We start from the raw sequence: 5,298 nt of genomic DNA, 5'->3' as shown, positions 1-5,298 counted from the left end.
TAAACGAATCCAACCTAACATTAAAAATAATTTTCAATCAAATAATAATTGTCATTAGTTACAAAGATTTTATCGATACTTGTATATGTATCTGTAAACATTGGACCTTATTTCTCTCTATTTTTGCCTTACTTTATCAAATGATGATATTCTTAACCTTTCTTACACATCAGTCCGAAATTAATTTTTAAATAAAAATTATTTCTAGATATTTTAGTTTTTGTTGTGGTTTGGTTAAACTTAAAATTTACTACCGTCAAAATTAATTTTCAGATTTTTTTCCCCTTAAGAAAAAAAGTTTGACCAATGTCATATAATGTCCAATTCAGGGTAATGATTTTATCGTGAACCACTGTATATTTCATATGGTTTAATAAGAATGTGATCTCAATTGTTCACATTATAGTTTTTTACCCCTTACACTTAAAGAGGCAGTCTTAGGTTTATATTTTAATTTTAATATGGGTTGAACGTTGTAGACATAAAAACGATTTGTTTGTTAAACAAGTGTTTTGTGCTATAATTATATATTATATATAAAAATTCACACCGTATGCATTGGTGCTTGTTGGTTTATTATTCTGAATCATACAAAAACATGTTGATGCAAAGTTACTGTTGATGCAAACTCAGTTATACTCCGCTTCAGATTAATGTAAATATCAAATGTTGCTTGTGTAAATAAATTCGCATAAACAATTTTGAAAAAACATTTCTAGATTTTATTTTTTTGGACGACACAATAAAGGCCATTCGGCAAGTCGTAAGTAAACCTTTGCAGCAGTCGGTTTGACTACCGTTGCAGTTTTTTAAGTAAGTAATACTACCAAAATGTCAAAAATGGTAAAACTGTAAACTTTTAATATGTTTTAATGAATTTTAAACACGTTTATCTAATAATATTATACAAAATTATAATTTATTCTTGTTATATTGAACATATAAATCCAAATTTCTTTAAATTTTTTTATTTTAAATCAGTTTTAAAACTAAATACCATTTTTTTAAAAATTAAATCCTGCAGGGAGTGCAGAATTATTTAAATTTGGATTTAAGGATATCTGAGAATAGGGTCATGCCTGATAAACATTCTATTAAAATTTTGTCTTAATTCGATAGTTTTCCGCTATTTTATAGAAAGCTAACGGCAAAAGTTGAAAAACTAATCATTTTTTTTTTTAGATTTTTATCGGTTCTGTGCGTGATTAAGTAGACTTTTTCAACTTTTGAACCAATCACATATAATTTCGGCTGTCTAATAAAAATCGGGCCATAGAAAAACATGGTATCGTGTTTGCAGATACAAAAAAAACACACAGTATAGGAACACTAGTTTGGCGTCGATGCTAAAAAACTGTTTTATAAATAAATTAACAACATTGCGCTGCAATATATGTTTTTATTTTACTGCATAGCCGAAGTTGGCTAAACAAAATGTACTTAGAAGTCCAATATAGTTGTAATTTTAAATTTAAAAAAACACTTTTTCGTATTTTCTTGTTGCTTAGTTTATGATAAATTGTTTGAATAGATATATTAATTGTCATTTAAATACAAACATAGTATGTACCTTTATTTTAAATTTGTGTCCATGATGCAAAATTTTTGATTTTATATTTTTAAAATACATCTCAAAGTTCAAGCTTAATTTTACCTCGTATTTTTAATTTATTAAAAATATAAGTACAAATTTTGAAAAAAAAATGATTACCATTATCAAAATTGTTAATGTATCAAATAAAAGCCGGATCTTTAGATTTTTTTGTACTTTTTACCCAATCACATATAATTTTGAGTATCTAATGAAAATCGGGTCATAGTCAAACATGGTATCGTGTTTGCAGATACAAAAAAAACACACACCATAAGAATACCAGCTCGGCATCGATGCTAAAAACAGATTTGTAAATAAACTAACAAGTTTATTTTTCTGTTATGCCGAAGTATGGTCAAACATAATGTTTTTGAAATTTAAATGAGCATTTATGATGAAACATTTTTTTTTAATTGTATCTTTAAAATACACCTCAAGTTTAAGCTATTTTTCATCTTGTACTTTTATTAATTTAAAATATAAATTTTCTACGAACGTTTCATCCAAATATATTATTCTTTTTCGATTATATCATAAAAATGTTTGCTATAAAAGCCACATGGATTGAGAGTAACAAGCATTTTGCTTAGTCATGTTTTGCAATGGGAAATTTAGTGTAATACGTATTATTAAAAGATAACTATAAAAAAAAAAACCATTCATCTAAAACAGTTTTAAAACCAAAACATTCTCATCTCGACCACTCCGAAAGACCCGAGCCTTATATACACAATACATCTTAAAAATGAAATGTTTGCTATTTGCAATGCTCTATTAAAGGTATTACATAGGTATTACATATCATATTTTAACAGCTTGCCAACTTGCCGCAACACCACGGGATACATTTTTAATTCTCGTTCCACGTACGCCTTGATATCATTTGAAATTGTTTTCGTTGCTAACCCAAAAATAAACACTTAGTTTGTAACGATGATAACCACGGTACTCGAAAGGTAGCTAATGATTATTTTATGTTGTGGCCAAACGTTTTTTAGTCGTTTTTTAATAATTGGCTTTAATCGGCAAAACATTCACTTGGTTAATTTGAATCTATTTTACTATTTATTAAAGTTTGTTCGTTGTGAAAACAACACATAATTTAAAAAATGTAACATCCCCACCACCATTGCCAGCCACATTCCCATCCCCACCCTCATTAGAAGGATAAAAGGCTATAGAAGGATATATGTGTAACAACTGTGAATAAGTGTGTAAGTCGATTTCAGTGATTTTACAGGGGAGCGATTTTAAACTTTGACCAGCTGCCATAAATCGCTACTTAATCAATAACTCACATCTCTCTCAAGGTTTACTTGTTGGTCCAACGAGGTAGACATTTATCCGAGGTGTGCTAAACGTCTCACCTAACCACTACGATTTTGTGGGGCTATGTCGCGATTTCTTATCATTGACTGTCCCGTATTGTAATGTATAGTATTTGGTAAAAACATATCGCTAATATCTTATCTTTTATCTCTCCTATCTAATCGGATAAATCAGCTGATTTTTTCGTTATGATAACCGGAGTCGATTGTAAATGGTGTCGATTTTTCCGTGTATATGCTAAGACAAAAAAATGTCAATATCCCACTCAAGTAATTCAAATTAACTCAAATAATCCTAAAAGACATGAACTAGATAAATAAAAAAAAACTATTTTTCGGTTAGGTTAAGTTATTTCTTGGGTATATCTCTAGTCAAAAATCATAAAATATATATAAAAGAAATTTTAAAACCAAAACTTTCTCATCTCGACCACTCCGGAAGACCCAAGCCTTATATAAATTGCATTTATATTTAATAATTTTTCTAGATAAAAATGAAAATTTCCTATGTTTTAATATCATTAATCTGCGTAAATGTTTTGGCAGATATAAGTATAAGTAAGTATTTTATTTATACTTAAGCACACAACGTTGATATAAATCTAAAAAAAATGAATATTTAACTATTCTTTACAGTGAACTTTATAGAGATGGTTGAAATTTCAAGTGAGTTATATTTTATAATCATATAGACTAACTTTAAGAGTTTTTAAATTTCACTAATTTTATTCATACCTATTTTTTAAAACATTTACTACAGACATACAAATCAAGAAAGCTTCTGAATATAAAGATGATCATATAGAAAGTAAGATAATAATCAATGTACTAATATATAGTTGTATTACAATGATTGCCTAGGTGTCAAATTACTTGTAAAAAAAAAATAAATTAATTTTTATATTTAAGAGGATGCCGCCCATGCAAATTTATGTTATAATAATACGAGTTTGGCTTTCACGATACAGCGCCTCAAAATATTGTCTTACAAATGCGTTACCTTTATTACCTGAAAGTTATGAAACTTAAAATTGTCTTTAATTTAATATTTTGTAAAAAATTGCCAGCACAAAACTTCTTAATACGTGGGGGAAGGGCATCTTCAAAATGTGGTAGTTTTATATTTTTGATTGGATCTGTGCACTGTCGCATGTGGGCACGAGCTTTTACTAAAAGTTACTATAATTTACTATGAGCACACTTGACTCTAAAAATTGACTATTTACCCTAACAGGGGTAGTTGCCTAATGCATGGTGTAATTGTTTCTAATGATTTTTTTTTATTCATTTTGATTTTATTTGGAACTTTTCTAAACGTCAAACTTGTATTTGTTTGTTCTAGATGGATTAGAGCATGTACTTACAGTCATAATAGATAAAGATCACTATGCAATGAGTAATAATAATTATGTGATATTAAAAATCTTGGTTATAGAAGAAATGTACCTATAGAAAGAACAATAAAAATATATTTTTGACCCTTTCACTGCCATTGTGTTTTAGACACTGCAACACGTCCCAACCGTCACTATACTGGTAACCTGTACTTCTTCATTTGATTGTGGCATAATAGTACGTCCAGGACAGTGAAAGGTTTAAGGCTAATGTTCAGGGATAATAATCTTATTTCGTCTTATTCTACTCCCCCATGTGATTCAATACAGCCATTGTTATTTCATAAGGTTTCAAACTTATTTAATATTATAGAGCTAGCCATTTTATTTCGAATTACAAACACACATATTATTTTTTTTTAACTTTTCTACTCTAGTTTAAAATAGAATACAGTATTAAATTTAATACCAACAATTTTTTTATTGCTATTTTCAGGATATTTAAATCAAATGTTCACTGTACCGGGTAATACTTTTTTAACATATTTTCACACAGTCGCTTGATAATCAATAAGCATATACATTTGTCGCTTAAATTTCAGAACATGCAGAACTTAAAAACTATGACTCTCTAGAACGTAATCAATTAACACTTTTATATATTACAAAGATTTATATATTGTATAATATTGGTTTTATTTTCAATTTTAGATTCCATAGCGACAGAAGAACATATATTGCAACGGGAAATTTTTAAGATAATAAGTGAATATAAAATTATCAGTTTTTTAATAAACAACTTTCTAAGGCCAATAAGCCCCTTAAAACGTAAATGTAAACAAACTACAAAAATATTAGATTGTTACATATCTTAGGTTTTTCAAACACATCTTTAAACAATTTTAAAGTGTACTGAATATAGTTAGGTTCATCAAGGAATAATAGTTCACAAGAAATTTTGTAGAAGACACATAAAAAAATTAGATTATTATTAAATTCATTGTGAAGAAAGTATTTTTTCAAACGTTACTACTTGCCAGAG

This window comes from Adelges cooleyi, unplaced genomic scaffold, assembly GCF_023614345.1.
Source record: "Adelges cooleyi isolate 19-005CV unplaced genomic scaffold, UGA_ACOO_1.1 ACOO_flye_CR_arks_rails_tigmint_CR_PRNA_522, whole genome shotgun sequence".
Taxonomy (NCBI): Eukaryota; Metazoa; Arthropoda; class Insecta; order Hemiptera; family Adelgidae; genus Adelges; species Adelges cooleyi.
This window is presented reverse-complemented; position numbering follows the sequence as displayed.